Source organism: Rhinopithecus roxellana, chromosome 8 (assembly GCF_007565055.1).
Source record: "Rhinopithecus roxellana isolate Shanxi Qingling chromosome 8, ASM756505v1, whole genome shotgun sequence".
In the NCBI taxonomy this organism is placed as follows: Eukaryota; Metazoa; Chordata; class Mammalia; order Primates; family Cercopithecidae; genus Rhinopithecus; species Rhinopithecus roxellana.
In genome coordinates, this window is record NC_044556.1 from 56,347,443 (window position 1) to 56,365,465 (window position 18,023).

The following is an 18,023-nucleotide window of genomic DNA, read 5'->3' on the forward strand; positions in this document are numbered from 1 at the left end:
GCGGTAGTCTTAATATATAATGACTTGGACTAGGAGAGTAGCGGTAGGGGAGGTGAGAAAGGGTCAGAATTTTGCACCCTGGCCTTCTGGTTGGAAAAAAAAAAAAGAAAAATTCCCCAGCTTGGCAGCTGGGAGTAATCCTCTGCACGGTTCCTGTAGGTGTCATAACGAAACAGAGTACAACAGTCACCCCATATCACCCGATGTGGGAACCTTTACCACACCACCCCTCTTCAGAAAAGAGCCTCTGGAATAGCTACACCTCAAGCTACTGAGCCCCTTCTTTAAAAATACGTAAATGGAGACTCTCAGGGGAAAATGGGCCTCGATAGTATAGAAACCACTTAAGGAAACGAAGTCCTGAAAGGAAACGGGGATTTTCAGAAAAATCCTTGTGGCAATCATTGCTCGTTCCCAGTGTTCAAAAACGGCAAAATTGGCCATCATCCAGGAAGTAGCCTGTCAATCCCTTGGAAATTTAGTTTATTTCTATCACAACTCTGGGAAGCCCCTAACTCGCATTTGTTTTGAGTATCACAAGAAAAGCAAGCCCGAAGAAACTACAAAAACAACTTTGCCTCTTCGGTAATGCGCACGCGCCCCTCCCTCTGTTTTCCGTTGGCCTTAAGCCCCGCCCCTTGTGCGTCCTTCGCGAGGAGGGTTGCGAGCCGTGAGCTTGCGCGACCACTCTTCCCTCAGTCTTCTCGAGCACGTCGTCGCAAACGGGGCCGGAAAGCGTGGCAGCGCAGGCGCAAGCGCAGAGAGCGGAGGCGGTGGTGGTGGCGGCCGCTGGCCAGTGTAAGATGGCGGCGGCGTTGGTGGTGGCAGTGGACGGGGCGGCTGGGCCTGGAACAGTCGGAGCAGCCGCTAGCAGAAGGATTACCCAAGACGGGAAGCAGGCTGCTGAGCCTCGCCGATTCCCGTGCTTGTAACTGCCCCAGCCGGACACCCCCCCCCTTGACCTTACCCGGTCTGTGTCTCGTTCCAGCTCTGCCTGCCCCCCCTCCGCTCCCCAGCCGGTTTCCCCTAAGGATGGGCCTGACTCCTTTCCCAAGCTCTTAGCGCTCAGGTCTTTTCCTTCCGCCGACCCGAAGTCATCGCCGGGAATACTGGTTGTCCTTTCTTCAGGTCAGCCCTGGGGTTGCCCCCAAGAGCCAGCCCCACAGTTCACAGGGACGCCTTGCTTCGTTGGGTGACCCATTTGTGCGCTCCTATTTCTCCCCTTAGATTGAGGGACGTGGCTCGCCCTGCGTCTCCCCGTCACCTCAGGGCCACCGCGCAATGGGTCCCCCTCCCCCATCCCAAGTTCCCAGGCCCAGCACTTTGTACGGAAGGCAGAGGTCCAAGAATTCCGGAGTCGGTTGTTGCCTTGTGGTCTTGTACCCTTTGTGTTATAATTCTCTTAGTTTACCTCCTCTAACTCCCAAATATTTTAGGATATCTTAGAACGGTCCCATTTGGTCCCTGTTAGTTGGAAAGCATCTGGTGGCTTGAATTTCTGACTCATGATTGTTACTGGAGTCTCTGTAAACAAACCGGCACTAGCGCTATCACATTCTCTCCGGGATTTCCCCCTCTGCTCTGTGGCTTCTTGTTGAGAGGTTGTTTGGTTATGGTTTAGCGTTAAAAAGATTCAGGTTATCCTTTTAAATGACTTTACGTTTTAGTGGAGCTGGGAGATTGCTTGCCTGGCTTCTAATCTTCATGTTGGTTCATTTTATTTCCATATGCGTGTGGGTTATTCAGTAATTAGAATTAGATAAATTATTCTGCTTTTAAATAGTTTTGAGAAGGCCTAAACACACAGAAGTGTATTCATAAATATTTTTATTATGTTCAGTAGAAGACACACCTTTGCCATGTAAATTTTAACTTTTCTTAGTCCTTCAGTGAATCGACAGACCTATTTTCTCAGGAGCTCAGCCTGGCCTTACTTCAGTGATAAAAGGAGGAAAGGTGAGTGGGAGTTGGAGGCATTAAAATTCTTGAGTTCAAGACAGACTTCCCTGATGTTCAACTGCTGACCACTACAGTCATAAAATTCCTACCAGTTTCCCAGAGTTTGGGTGTTGTTCTTGGCTTTGTTCCAGCTCTGGTTGAATTACTTTTACAAGTTTAATTGTCTGTGGGCTTCTTGTCTTTCCGTCCTAAACTATTGCTGTATGTCTTCAAATGACTTACGCCTAGGAGTGAGTGCGTGCCCCCTACCCCATGTCTTCTTTTCTTCTTTATTCATTTTCATTGTATTTTGTCTGTGTGTCGATCATATTTCTTACGTTGTTAAAAACTGGAACTTAGTTTGCCTGCGTTCTGTTCAGCCTGTTGTCAAATCAGGTCTCTTCCCCTCTCACAGCTTTGGGTTGTCATCCCTTGGTATTTAGAGGAGAATATTTAGCTGCTTGTAATTAAAAGCTAGGGATTGATGAGTGATGCTGCCTTTAGCTGGTGTCTGAGTCCAGTCTATTTCAGAATTCCGACTTTTTAGGATATAGTGGGAAATTTTTTGTAAAAAAATAAATAAATAAATAGTGGCTGCTCTTTCTTTTGTAGCTGGTCTGAAGAATTCTTGGTTAGCAGAAGAAACATCCTGGGCATTCAGCAGCATGGTTTGGTGCCAAAAAGGGAGTCAGAACGTACTTATAAATGCAGTTTTCCTGAAGCTTTCAGGTTTCTGGTAGCAGAGACTAGAGGCTCATGGAATGTGACAGAAAAGCTAAGTGACTGGAAGGTAGGCCTGGCTGATTCCTAGTATCTTTATGATTTGTAGTGGGAAAAGATTGAGTGACGCTGGTGAGTTTTATTCCATTTGATGACTGAATTAGAAAACGCTAATTATGTACTGGAATAAAATGATTAGTGATGGTGTGTATGTGTATCAGTAACATATAAAGAGAAAAGGACAGTCTTTAGAGATTGGACCGACTTTTAATTTAATTTTAAGGTTTAAATATTAGACTAATATTTCTTAGCCATGTGACCTTGAGCAAGTTACTTAAACTTCTCTGACTCTTAATTTCCACAACTCTAAAAGTGTGATAATACCGCTTACCTCCCAGGGTCATTGTTAGTATTATAGGGAATCTATTTAAAGCTCTTAGTTATCTAAGAGCACGTGGTACACACTCAAAAAATGTTTTGTTTTCTTCTGCACATCATTGATATAACTTTGAATAAGTTATACATTAATTTATGCTTCTTTTCCATTTTGCCTTAAAACACATTTTTCTGGTTAATTTTCCCAACAGATTTTTTTTTTTTTTTTTTTGAGACGGAGTCTTGCTCTGTCGCCCGGGCTGGAGTGCAGTGGCCGGATCTCAGCTCACTGCAAGCTCCGCCTCCCGGGTTCACGCCATTCTCCTGCCTCAGCCTCCCCAGTAGCTGGGACTACAGGCGCCAGCCACCTCGCCCGGCTAGCTTTTTGTATTTTTCAGTAGAGACAGGGTTTCACCGTGTTAGCCAGGATGGTCTCAAACTCCTGACCTCGTGATCCGCCCGTCTCGGCCTCCCAAAGTGCTGGGATTACAGGCTTGAGCCACTGCGCCCGGCCCCAACAGATTTTTAATTGATCAACTTAGACGTGTCCTTTGTAAGTGCCCACCTAGAACTGTCTTCTAAACATGAACCCCCTGTTGGGGGTTCATAACCAGAGGACAGAATATTAGATATTGGTGTATGTATATTTCAAAATGCATTCTTAAACATCAGTAAATTTTTTTGTTCATTGGTTCCTTCTTGGTCTCTCTGTTAGCACACCTGATCAGAGTTGGCAGTGTTGCAATTCTTTCCCTTTCTGCTACAATGTTGTTTACCTCTCCTGCAACTACCCTTTATACTTTCCTTTTTTGCCATGAAGGGAATACATTTTTTCCTTGTTGTTGGGCTGTACAGTGATCCTCATCAACAAATTATCAAAGAACTGTATGAGGAAAAGGTTTTCATTTCTTTTTAAAGTGAATCAGGGCTAGGGAGTTAGGAATGAAGAGGGTTTTTTTTGTTTGTTTTTTGTTTGTTTGTTTGTTTTTGAGACGGAGTCTCGCTCTGTTGCCAGGCTGGGATGCTGTGGCGCGATCTCAGCTCACTGCAACCTCCAACTCCCTGGTTCAAGTGATTCTCCTGCCTCAACCTCCCGAGTGACTGGGATTACAGGCATGCGCCACCTTGACCAGCTAATTTTTGTATTTTTAGTAGAGGAGGGGTTTCACCATGTTGGCCAGGATGGTCTCAATCTCCTGACCTCGTGATCCACCTGCCTCGGCCTCCCAAAGTGCTGGGTTTACAGATGTTAGCCACCGTGCCCGGCCAAACAGTTCTTTTTTCAGCTCCACAGCTGGACCATCTTAATAATGTGACAACACAGATGAAGAGTTTTAAACCCTTTGTTGGCTTTTCTTTCACATCTTTTTGGCAAGGGCACATGAAAATTAAGTACTGATAATATCGCAATGAAAGCAGCTGTGTCATTCAGACCAGTGATCATTTTAGATTTGATGAACTTTTAACTGCCATCATCCAGGGTCTGAATTCTGCATTGTAAGGTAAGGACTCTCCAGGGTGGTGGTGAGATGGGTTGAGATTGCATTTGTATCGTTTGTGTTTTTATGAACTCTGAAGAGCCATGTCGGGTGAAGGAAAGGGTGGAAGGAGAAAAGAAAATACTTTGAAAGGGATAACTTGGACTCTATTTCCTTATGTGCTGGGTAAGAATCCCCAGGTAACACCTGTGTATAGTAAATCAGTATTTCTGGTCTGTGGGCCACACTGTAAACTTTTTGTCTTCTAAAGTTTTTTTTTTTATTTTTGGTTTTTGTAGAGATAGGGTCTCACTTTGTTGCCCAGGCTGGTCTCAAACTCCTGGGCTCAAGTGATCTTCCCACCTCACCTGTGTAGCTGGGACCACAGGCATATCCCCATACCTAGCTAATTTTTTTTTTTTTTTTTTTTAGAGATGAGGTCTTACTTGCCCAGCTCGTCTCAAGTGATGCTCCCATCTTGGCCTCCCAAAGTGCTGGGATTACAGGCATAGCCACAGCACCCAGCTTGAAGATATTTTTATATTTCCAGGGTTTTAGGTGTTTGCTTAAGAATTATGACATCTTAGGCCGGGCGCGATGGCTCAAGCCTGTAATCCCAGCACTTTGGGAGGCTGAGACGGGCGGATCACAAGGTCAGGAGATCAAGACCATCCTGGCTAACACGGTGAAACCCCGTCTCTACTAAAAGATACAAAAATCTAGCCGGGCGAGGTGGCGGGCGCCTGTAGTCCTAGCTACTCCGGAGGCTGAGGCAGGAGAATGGCATAAACCCGGGAGGCAGAACTTGCAGTGAGCTGAGATCCGGCCACTGCACTCCAGCCTGGGCGACAGAGCGAGACTCCGTCTCAAAAAAAAAAAAAAAAAAAAAAGAATTATGACATCTTATTAGGTAGTATTTCCTAGGATGGTTGGAGTGGAAGGCTTAGAATGCTTGTGACCTTTTAGTTCTCACCACCAACCTCTTAAAGTGCAGTCTGTTTATTTTTGGAACAGGTTCTCACTCTGTCACCTAGGGTGGAGTGCAGTGGCACCATCATGGCTCACTGCAACCTCGACCTCCTGAGTTTAGGTGATCTTCCCATCTCAGCCTCTCGAGTAGCTGGGACTACAGGTGCACGCCACCATATCTGGCTAATTGTTGTATTTTTTATAAAGATGAGGTTTCACCATATTGCCCAGGCTGATCTCGAACTCCTGGGCTCAAGCAGTCCTCCTGCCTCAGCCTCCCAGAACAGGATTACAGGTGTGAGCCACTGCGCCCTACTAAGTGCAGTCAATTTAATGTATAAGAATCTGCCAGGCCAAGTGCGGTTGGCTCATGGCTGTAATCCCAGCACTTTTGGGAGGCCAAGGTGGGAGGATCACTTGAGCCTAGTTGTTCAAGTCCAGCCTAGGCAATGTTGAGACCTCGTCTCTACAAAAAGTTAAAAAGATAGCCAAGCATGGGGCAAGTACTTGCACTCCCATCTCCTTGGGAGGCTGAGGTGGGAAGATCGAGTCCAGGAGTAGAGGCTGCGGTGAGCTGAGATTGCGCCACTGCACTTTAGTATGGGCAACAGAGTGAGACTTGGTCTCAAAAAAAAAAAAGAATCAGTCCCAGTGCCATGGTCCTTAATGTTGAGTAGGACCAACCTAAGACAGAAGCTTATCTACAGAGAGCTGAAAGAAAGCAGCCTCTTTGTTGCCAGTTTAAAACAATACTGATGTTTTAAAAACAAACAGATTCTAGTAGGAAACATTGTATAGAAGCGCACCCTGTTGTGAAAGACTGGGATCTTGAGTTTCATCCTCTGAGTCTTGTATTCTATCAGGTGAGTTATAGACTTTTAAAATCATAAAGTGACTATTAAAATGCTTTCAGTAGATTCATTACTCCATTATTTCTGCTGTAGAAAAGTTTATTCTAAACATGTCTAGGAAATATCCAGATTATAAAAGAGAAATAACGGTATCCAAACAGGATTTTGTATTGCATAACATTGATGTTAGAGTTAGTTTTTAAGTCTCTGAGATTGAATTAGCCTTTTTATTTTTTATTTATTTATTTATTTATTTTTTTAAAAGCAGATTATCAGTGAGCTAAGATAATCTGCTGTTTACCCTCACCTGTTTGGAACGCAGGCAACTGAATTAATTGAATCAGCAATAGGCATGGAGTGGTGACTTTATATATTTTCATTTTAGAGCCAAAAGCCATTGAGTTTTAGCTTAGCTTTATAGTAATATTAAAAACTTCATCTTTTCTTTTCACTAATGTACCCAAGAAACGTCATTGCTGTTAAAATCAGTCAGAAAAGGAGGCTACTTGCTCTTTATTGATTTAGTCATTCTGCTCTTGGAGTGAGTAGAAAGTCTTTGAAAGCTTTTCAAAAATTGGTGAGTGATGAATTTTATGAATTAGTCACTTCTTTGTAGCAGTTTTTTTTTTTTTTTTTTTTTTTTTTTTTTAATCTCTACCTCTACAGGACATAGTTTCTGGGCCAGAAGCCAGATTTCTCAAGTACCACCTAACCCCGGAAATGTGTTATGATACAGATAAATTAATGAACGGAGGCTGCCTTGAGGTTGCCAGTAGGGCACTGGGGAGTAATTAATATGACAAAGGTGGCATCTTATTAATGAAATGTAATAATAGTATGTCTAGTGGATTGGGTCATTGCAAAAATTTTCATCATTGTATCTGAGATTAGATATTTGCTATTTATCCTCTGAAGATACTGTTTAAGGAAGTTTGGCCAAGTTCTGAAGTTAAGCATACGTATTTGCCTCACATGCCATTTTTTTTTTTTTCTTCCTGGTTTTTTCTTAGCCATCTGGAAAGCTACTATAGGGTTTACCTCTAATGGTAGCCAAGTGACTGTATTCCTCTGGTGTACTTTAATCATTGGCATATTACCAGGTATGTTTTGGTAACCTTACTTAGGATCCAACATTAGACCCTTTCTTCTAACCTAACCTGTAGGAAGGCACTTCTTGATGTTTTAAGCCTCTCTTTACTGTTTTATTGTAAGTTGTACCTTTGGAGCATCATTTTTTCATCTTAAATCCTCTTCAGCAATTTAAGAAAAATTTGAAATATAAATGGCAAAAACTGTTAATGGCAACAGACTTCTGATGTAAACGTAAATCGAGATGGAAACGAAAAGTAGATTTCCCTAAGAATTAGTTAAATTGAGATAAACGCGCTTGGATGTTTTTATAGAAAGGTCTCTTAGCCAGGTGCAGTGGCGTGCACTTGTAATCCCGACTACTCAGGAGGCTGAGTTGGGAGGACTGCTTGAGCCGAGGAGTTTCAGGCCAGCCTGGGAAACATAGCAAGACCTTGTCTCTTAAAAAAAAAAAAAGTTTCTTAGTTCTGCTGCTGGAAATTAACACTTAAGGGTTAGAGTGCGTTCCTGACATAGTCTGAAGTACTGTTATTAGAATTAAAACCAGAGGCCACGCACGGTGGCTTATGCCTGTAATCCCAGCATTTTGGGAGGCTGAGGTGGGCGGATCACCTGAGGTCAGGAGTTCGAGACCAACCTGGCCAACATAGCAAAACTCCATCTCTACTAAAAAATACAACAATTAGTCAGCTGCAGTGGCATGCGCCTGTAGTCCCAGCTACTTGGGAGGCTGAGGCAGGAGAAGTGCTTGAACCGGGAAGACAGAGGTTGCAGTGAGCCAAGATCACAACACTGTACTCCAGCCTGGGTGACAGAGTGAGACCTTGTCTCAAAAAAAAAAAAAAAAGAATTAAAGCCAGTAAACTATAAACACTGGGCATTTGATGTTACCAGTAGGGAGAGAAGGCATTAATTCAAAGAAGGAACAAAGTTCCTTATTCATAGTTTGAATCCTTATCATTATCCATGGTGATTGCTTTGCAGTCCTCCATCTTGGGTATCCTCAGAACCTTCATGAGGGAGAAGAGGCCAGGTGTGGTGGTTCATGCCTATAATCCCAGCACTTTGGGAGACCAAGGTAGGAGAATTACTTGAGCTCAGGAGTTTGAGACCACTCGGCAAGATAGTGAGACTCCGTCTCTACAATAATAATAGTAAAAAAAAAAATTTTTAATTACAAGAGGGAGAAAATCTTAGGGAGGCTTATATTGTGGGCTCCTGGGTAGACTGCCTTACTGTAGTTCGTAGAACATGAATACTTGAAAGAAGATATTAACGGAGCTCTCTGAATTCTTTAAAACGCCAGAGAGAATGGGTAAGCAGATTTCATAGACTTGGAACTGTGTCCTATATTGTATACGATGTTTGGAGAATCATTGCTGAGTGGTAAAGAAGTCTAGGCTTCTAGGAAATGTAGTCTAGTATAGAGATGGGAAACTAGAAAAATAATATAAATGCCTACTTGTACAAACAGGCTCTTAGCATACGTTGTCTTTAATCCTCTAAATTCCTGCAGGGTGGTGATATTATCCCATTTTACAAAAGAAAAACTCAAAAGCAGGCGGTAGCGGTAGAATTCAAACCCAGGTCTTTTTTGACATCAAAGCCCTTTCTTTCATAACACATGCTGTCTTTAAAAACAGGACTTTTTTTTTTTAGACAGCATCTTGCTTTGTCACCAGCCTGTAGTGCAGTGGCGTGATCTTGGCTCACTGCAGCCTTCTCCTCTTGGGTTCAAGCAATCCTCCGGCCTCAACCTCCGAGTAGCTAAGACTACAGATGCATGCCACCATGCCCAACTAATTTTTGTATTTTTAGTAGAGACGGGGTTTCACCATGTTGGCCAAGATGGTCTTGATCTCTTGACCTCATGAGCCGCCCGGTCCAGCCTCCTAAAGTGTGGAGTTTACAGGCATGAGCCACAGTGCCTGGCCAAAAAAAAAAAAAAAAAAAAAAAACTAGGGCTTTTCAAAGCCAAATGATGAAGCAAATGAACTGAAAGGTAGAATTAAATATTTCATATAAATATATGTATATAAAGTATTCAAATGACAGTAGGAATAAAATCATTTTTTCATTGTTTAGACATAGTTATGCTATATTGGTAAGCTAATGAGTTTTTTAAGGAAACAATTTTGTTTTTCTTTTTGGAGACAGAGTTTTGTTCTTTGGCCCAGGCTGGAGTGCAGTGGCACAATCTTGGCTCCCTGCAACCTCCGCCTTCCAGTTTATGCGATTCTCCTGCCTCAGTCTCCCCAGTAGCTGGGATTACAGGCATGCTCCACCACACCCAGCTGATTTTTGTATTTTTAGTAGAGACGGGATTTCACCGTGTTGGCCAGGCTGGTCTCAAACTCCTGACCTCATGATCCACCCGCCTCGGCCTCCCAAAGTGTTGGGATTACAGGCATGAGCCACTGCACCCAGCCCAGGAAATAATTTTTATAGACCTAAGAGACAGCCGAATCCTAGTGTTTTATGATTCTTTACTAGAGAGAAAATCAGCATTCCATTCAATCTCTGAGATAATTCCAGGGGAAAAGCTGTTCTGACTCTTACAGCCTTTTAACAGTATACTGTTTTCCGTATTTTTTGGAAGCATGGACTGTCCTCCTTACCTTCTTGGTTTTGTTTTTCTGAGACAGGGTCTTGCTCTGTCACCCAGGCTGGAGTGCAGTGACCCCATCACGGCTCACTGCCATCTTGACCTCTGGGGCTCAAGTGATCCTCCCACTTCAGCCTCCCAAGTAGCTGGGACTACAGGTGTATACCGCCACACCCTGCTTTTTATTTTTTTATTTTATTTTATTTATTTATTTTTGAGACAGAGTCTCGCCGTGTCGCCCAGGCTGGAGTACAGTGGTGCGATCTCGGCTCACTGCAACCTTCGCCTCCCATGTTCAAATGATTCTCCTGCCTCAGTCTCCCAAGTAGCTGGGATCGCAGGCGTGTGCCACCACGTGTGGCTAATTTTTGTATTTTTAGTAGAGACAGGGTTTCACCATTTTGGCCAGACTTGTCTCAAACTCTTGACCTCAGGTGATCCCCCCGCCTCAGCCTCCCAAAGTGCTGGGATTACCAGCATCACTTAGGCGTCAGCCACTGTGCCCGGCCTAATTTTTAAATTTTTTATAGAGACAGGGTCTCCCAATGTTGCCCAGGTTGGTCTCAAACTCCTAGGCACAAGCGATTCTCCAGCCTTGGCCTCCCAACCTATCCTCATGTTGAAACCTTTTTTTTTTTTTTTTGAGACAGAATCTCGCTCTGTCACCCAGGCTGGAGTGCAGTGGTATGATCTCAGCTCATTGCAAGCTCTGCCTCCCAGGTTCATGCCATTTTTCTGCCTCAGCCTCCCAAGTAGCTGGGACTACAGGCACCCGCCACAGCACCTGGCTAATTTTTTGTATTTTTAATATAGATGGGATTTCACCATATTAGCCAGGATGGTCTTGATCTCCTGACCTCGTGATCTGCCCGACTCGGCCTCCCAAAGTGCTGGGATTACAGGCATGAGCCACAGCGCCTGGCCACCTTGAAACCTTTTTACTCTTGACTTCCAGAGATTTAATTTTTATCATTTGTTCTTCTCAATTTTTCTCTCTGCTCTCCTTTCTCTTCTCTAAGAGTAGGTGAAGATTCTTCCCTTGAACTTCCTCTCCCAGAGCCTTCTTAGGTGCCTAATTGTTTGAGGTATGATTTACAAGGTGTTTGATTTTGAAGTTTCTCTGTACAGATAACTCACAAGTCTGTATCTCTGGCCCTACTTTATTTAAGTTCCAAACTTAAATTTGTTTGTCACTACTTTCCTAACATGTCAGCTTGGATTTTAAATATATTCAGAATAATCTCTTATCCCACCTACCAGCATCTCATTTGTGTCACTTGATATCCTCTGGGCACCAGACTAAGAACTTGTCTTTTCTGACTCAGCTTTGTAACTGCTTATTGAGCTAAACATTACCTCCCTTTACAACCATTCTCATGTTGATCCCTTTTTAATTCCCTTTGCCGTCCACTCAAGACAGCCCCTCATTACTTCTTATCTTGGCAACTATAATAGCTTTTAAACTTGTTTCTCTTTCGTTTTCCTTCGTTTTAGTCCATCTTATTATCTTTGACAAAATAGTTTCCCTGATGCCTGACACCACCCCCCCAACAACAAAGCTTTTATTATACCTCTTAACTTATCAACTATACCTTACCGGCTAGCCAAACTAGACTATCCGTATATGTTTCTTGACCATGTCAGGTTTTTAACCTCCATGTCTTTTCTCGCTCTGGTCCTGTGGAATGTCCTTCTCAACTGTACCCATTGAAATCCTGCCTGTCTTTTAAGGCCCATCTTAAAACCTAATTTTCCATAGAAGCGTTTCCTTTCTCCCTGAAACTAAATATAATCTTTTCCTCTGTTCAACCACAGCAGCATTCTATTTATCTTTTTTAAAAAAGATACTGATACTTATACCTCTTATATCATGATTATATACTCATTTTCCCTAATTGATTAATTGGCTACAAAAGGGATTGTGACTGCCTTGTTTATATTTGTAGCTTCTGTATTGCCTGGTACCAATGCTGTTGTGTAACAGCATGTTTGCTTACAGATAGGCCACTGGGTGGTGCCAGAGGCTTGTAATTTGTATAAAAATGAGTAGCCTAGACTCCCAGCTAGAGTGTACGTGCTAGAGCCTCTCTGCAGTTGGGTTGTTTGTACTATCAAATCTTCAGCACAGTAGGAATAGAGATTAATTTTCCTGTTCCAGAAGCATTCAGTTTCTTTCTGCTCATCTGTCCAGCCTACCAGAGGAGACAGTTGTATGTTCGACCCCTCCAAGTACTTATTAGAAAATAGCCCAGAACTAAAGTCCTGCCTACAATAAACATGCTTTATATAATGAGTTTCAGCCTCTTTGGGGTCATCTTTTGAGTTTCAGTGCCTGAGGTTCTCTGATTGATAAACACTATCCGGCCAGGTGCGGTGGCTCATGCCTGTAATCTCAGCTTTTTGGGAGGCCAAGGAAGGTGGATCACTTGAGTCCAGGAATTCGAGACCAGCCTGGGCAACTTGTCCCCCACCGCCATCTCTACAAAAAAATACAAAAAATTTAGCTGAGCATGTCAGTGTGCACCTGTAGTCCTAGCTACTGAAGGGGCTGAGGTGGGAGCATCACTTGAGCCTGGGAGGTCGAGGCTTCAGTGAGCTGAGATCCCGTTACTGCATTCCAGCCTGGACAACAGTGAGAATCTGTCTTAAAAAAAAAAAAATCTGCAAAACCACTATTCTAAGTCAGGAAAGTAGGCTTGGAGAAGTAAGTGTTTCTGGAGAAATATTAAGAAAAGTAAAATGAAGTTAAAATGAGCCATTTCATCTTGGAAACAAAAATTGGAGGTGGAGAAAGTAGAACTAGTTGATACCAGATGGACTGTGGGACCTAGAAAAGCAAATTTGTACTTTGGATGGAGATCAACCCTGAACAGCTGTTCATTTATGAGTGGTAAGGGACATCTGTCCTCCTGAGAGAAACTTGGGACTGTGTGGCTCTCTGTCTTAATAATAATTGAAGTATTTTCTCATCACCTTCTAGTTTCAGAGGAAATTCTAAAACCTTGTCTCATTTAAATATGGATGTTTATGTAGGAGAGTTGGGTACTTGAGTAGCAGAATGAGACAGGCACTGGTTTGAGAGAATGCTGGGATTATATAAACCATGAGATTTGACAGACTGAGTTCAGGTCTTAGTAAAGAGATCAAGGACAATAATAATATTTAGATGTTGGTGTTTCGATAGGGCTCAAGGTAAGGTAGTTGTCAGACCAGTGTTCATAGACCCTAGACACCAAAGGATTTAAAATGAACTTCAGAGAAATTTAAAAAAAAAAAAGAGCATAAACATACAAATTAATAGTACAACCACAAGAACAACTTTGAGCTACTTAAATTTCTGCTCTTCTTAGTTATCACCAAGACAATAGGGTTGTAGACTTTTTATGTATTTAGGATTCATCTTGCCATTAATGTGGTCGCTGAGAAATCACATAGGCAGTCTTGGTTGCAGCAAAAATCGTTTCAGCACTTTCGTTTTCAAGTGAGAAGTCTGGACATTATGCTCTCATTTGCTGTGACATATTGACCATTTTAGTCAACTTCTATTAATCACAGCCTTGAGAATTTAGTGTTTTTAATGGTATTATGTCATTTAACAATTTGCATTATTTTTCCCCCATCACTCTTCTCTCATCCTCTCTCTCTCTTTTTTTTTTTTTTTTTTAGAGACGGAGTCTCACTCTCTCGCCCAGGCTGGAGTGCAGTGGCCAGACCTCAGCTCACTGCAAGCTCCGCCTCCCGGGTTTACGCCATTCTTCTGCCTCAGCCTCCCAAGTAGCTGGGACTACAGGTCCCCGCCACCTCGCCCGGCTAGTTTTTTGTATTTTTTAGTAGAGGCGGGGTTTCACTGTGTTAGCCAGGATGGTCTCGATCTTCTGACCTCGTGATCCACCCGTCTCGGCCTCCCAAAGTGCTGGGATTACAGGCTTGAGCCACGGCGCCTGGCCCTCTCTCTTTTTTTTGAGACAGAGTTTCTCTCTTGTTGCCCAGGCTGGAGTGCAGTGGCGCGATCTCAGCTCACCACAACCTCCACCTTCTGGGTTCAAGCAATTCTCCTGCCTCAGCCTCCCGAGTAGCTGGGATTACAGGCATGCGCTACCACGCCCGGCTAATTTTTTTGTACTTTTAGTAGAGATGGGGTTTCTCCATGTTGGTCAGGCTGGTCTCGAACTCCTGACCTCAGGTGATCCGCCCCCCCTTTGGCCTCCCAAAGTTCTGAGATTACAGGCGTGAGCCACCGCGCCGGCCTGCATTCTCTCTTTTTAGGCCACGTTTATTAAAGTATAATTTATATACAGTAAAATTTATCCTTTTTTAAGTTGGCCTATTCTTTTAATTCTGACAAGGGCATAGTTATGTAACACCAACATGATTGGGGCATAGAACATTTCCATCATTCCAAAAAATTTTCTCATGCCCTTTTGCGGTCAGTTTCGTTCCCCTATCCACAAGCCCTAGCAGTCCCTGATCTTTCTATTCCTATAGTTTTATCTTTTCCAGAAGGTACTATAAGTGGAATCATATATTGTATAGCTGTTTGAGTCTGAATTATTGCACTTACCATAACATACTTGAGATCTATCCATGTTGTTGCTTGTATCAGTAAGTAGTTCTTTCCTTTTTATTGCTCAGTAGTATCCCATTGTGTGGACCTACCACAATTTGTTCATCCATGACCCAGCTGAAGAACATTTGTTTCCAGTTTTTTGATGAATTTAAGTAAAACTATTAGAACATTCACCTACAGGATATTTTTAATTTTGTGGACATACATTTTCATTCTTATTTATTTTATTTATTTATTTTTAAAGATGGAGTATTGCTGTGTTACCCAGGCTGGTCTTCAGTTCCTGAACTCAAGCTGTCCTCCTGCCTCAGCCTCCCAAATTGCTGGTTTAACAGATCTGAACCTCTTTTTTCCTATATAAATTTCTGAAGCTGAATTGGGATTCCTGAGTTGTATGATAAGTGTATATTTAACTTCATAAGAAACTGCCAAATTGCTTTTTTCAAAATGACTATACTCTTTTGCATATCTAGTAACAGTGTATAAGAGTTGTGCTACTTCTTGTTAGTACTTAATAAAGTAAATTTTTGTTATTTAAACAATTTTTGACCATTCTAATAGGTGTTTAGTGGATTCTCATTGTGGTTTTAATTTATATTTTCTTAATTATTAATAATGTTGTGGATCTTTTCAAGGGATTATTATTTACAGTACTTTCTTTTGTTTGTTTTTGAGATGGAGTCTCTCTCTGTTGCCCAGGCTGGAGTGCAGTGGTGCGATCTTGGCTCACTTGCAGCCTCTGCCTCCCAGGTTCAAGCAATTCTCCTGCCTCAGCCTCCCGAGTAGCTGGGACTACAGGCATGTGCCACCACCCCAGCTAATTTTGTATTTTAATAGAAATGGGGTTTTACCATGTTGGTCAGGCTAGCCTTGAACTCTTGACCTCAGGTGATCCACCCGCCTTGGCCTCCCAAAGTGCTGGGATTACAGGCCTGAGCCATTGCGCCCAGTGAGATTTTAATTTTGATAAATCCAAATGATTAATTTTTTTTGTATATGCTTTTTGTGTCCTATCCTAAGAAATTGTTGCCTAACCCAAGGTCACAGAGATCATTTTCTTTGTTTTCTTTTGGAAGTTGTATTGTTTTAAGTTATATTTAGATCTGTGATTCATTTTGAGTTAGCTTTTGTATATTGAACAGTGTATGGATTGAGGTTTTCTTTTTCTTTTGGCAGTTGAATGTTCAGTTATTCTGGTACAAGTTGAGCATCCCAGATTAAAAAATCTGAAATCTCAAATGCTTTGAAATCTGAAACTTTTTTTTTTTAATACTTTAAATTCTAGGGTACATGTACACAACGTGCAGGTTTGTTACATATGTATACATGTGCCATGTTGGTGTGCTGCACCCATTAACTCATCATTTACATTAGGTGTATTTCCTAATGCAATCCCTCCCCACTCCCCCCTCCCCACAATAGGCCCCGGTGTGTGATGTTCCCGTTCCTGTGTCCAGGTGATCTCACTGTTCAATTCCCACCTGTGAGTGAGAACATGCGGTGTTTGGGTTTCTGTTCTTGCGATAGTTTGCTGAGAATGATGGTTTCCAGCTGCATCCATGTCCCTACAAAGGACACGAACTCATCCTTTTTTATGGCTGCGTAGTATTCCATGGTGTATATGTGCCACACTTTTTGATTGCCAACTTGATGCTCAAAGGAAATACTCGTTGAAGCATTTTGGATTTTGAATTTTTTAATTTGGGATGCTCAACTGGTATATTGCAGATATTCAAAAATTTGAAACACTTCTGGCCCCAAGCATTTTGGATAAGAGGATACTCCAGACAAGGGATACGTAGTCTCTTTCTTGTACAGATCTTTCATCATATTAGGGGAAAAGAGCAGCCCCAGTAGTTTTAAACAAGAGACACTTGGTATCTGTTTTACAAAGTACTCTTATCCAGCGTATTAAAGTGTTTCTGCCTGGTTTTTAGTTAATATTTTGTCATGTAATTGGTTAAAAATTTAAGGCTTTATTCTTATTAAGACAAGAAAAATCTAGGTCACTGTAATTTCTTAGTGAAATTAAAATGGCATCTGGGCCTTTTTTCCTCACCCTCCAATGGGTTACTCTTTAACCTTCAGTTTGGCAGGGGTTATGGTTATTTTTAGAATATGAGCAGTGGAGCTAATCTAATTAAACTCCTCCAACTACCTGGGACAGTGAGCTCATCAGCTTTTCCAACCTCAGTGAGATTAGCTTTGGACTAGATTTTACGTGAAAGTTGATCAAAGTAAAAATAGTGGATTTGTTGGAAATATAGTGAAAAGTGAAGAAGATAGTTTGGATTTGGGTCAAATATGTCCTCTGCAGACCTTAGTTTATAAAGTTAAAACTGTATTCTTTGGTGATGGAAAAGATTTTTTATTTTTTAATGTTTTGGAGACTGTGTCTTGCTCTGTTGTCCAGGCTGGAGAAACGTAGTATAATCACAGCTCACTGCAGCCTCAACTTATGTGGCTCATGTGATCCTTCCTCCTCAGCCCCGCCCCGAGTAGCTGAGACTATAGGCATATGCCTGACTGATTTTTTTCTTTTTTGTAGCAACGGGGGTCTTCTTATGTTGCCCAGGCTGGTCTCCAATTCCTGCCTTGACCTCCCAATGTGCTGGGATTACAGACATGAGCTGCCGTGCCTGGCTGGAAAAGATTTTTCAGTGGCTCCTATACCTGACACCTAGGGCACAGCATCTCTGCTTCCTTGATTAATTGATTGAGACAGGGGTCTCACAGTTCTGCCCAGGCTGGTCTTGAATTCCTGAGCTCAAGCAGTCCTTCCTCAGCCTTCTGAGTAGCTGTGATTACAGGTGCATGCCACACCTTTGAACATCAGGTTCGTGCTCAAAGTTTTCACTGATAGAGGTGCATAATCAAAGTTTGGAGACCACTGCTCTAGAGTATCCTTCTGCAGAAATTTTGACATTTAATTCTACTTACCTTTATCATCTGTGCACATGTATATTCTAGAGCAATTATGAGTCAAAAGTTCAGGCAGTCTGGACTCCTGTGGGAGTTGATACTTGGTTTTAAGAGAGGTTCTCTGGAGCTGCTTTTTAATTCTCTGGGAGTGGATAATGGTGGGGTGAAACGTATGGTAAAGAGTTTTGATTATGGAGGTGGGAAAACAGCAAATCTGTTCTTCGTGTTACACTGGTCTGCGTATTACCTTTGTTTTTAATGGTTTTTTTTGTGTGTTTATTTTGTTTTTTTTTTTTGAGATGGAGTTTTGCTCTTGTTGCCCAGGCTGGAGTGCAATGGCGCAATCTCGACTCACTGCAACCTCCGCCTCCCAGGTTCAAGCGATTCTCTTGCCTCACCCTCCCTAGTAGCTGGGATTACAGGCATGTGCCACCACGCCTGGCTAATTTTGTATTTTTGATAGAGATGGAGTTTCTCCATGTTGGTCAGGCTCGTCTGGAACTCCTGAC

The 18,023-nt window shown here is 42.5% G+C and overlaps 1 protein-coding gene across 15 annotated transcripts in view; it reads left to right on the forward strand.

Moving 5' to 3' along the window:
• The first annotated feature begins 640 nt into the window (after positions 1-640).
• Positions 641-18,023, forward strand: part of DCAF8 (DDB1 and CUL4 associated factor 8) — a 47,872-nt gene continuing 30,489 nt past the window's right edge. For 3 of the 15 annotated variants that reach the window (XR_004058729.1, XR_004058730.1, XR_004058731.1), the window contains exons 1-2: positions 760-1,128; positions 1,883-1,956. The gene's annotated coding sequence lies outside the window, so the exon portion shown is untranslated. Of the gene's footprint in view, positions 1,129-1,882; positions 1,957-2,550; positions 2,729-7,341; positions 7,432-18,023 lie in introns of all 15 variants that reach the window. The other 12 variants (XM_010360756.2, XM_030935648.1, XM_010360752.2 and 9 more) reach the window with 10 other exon arrangements.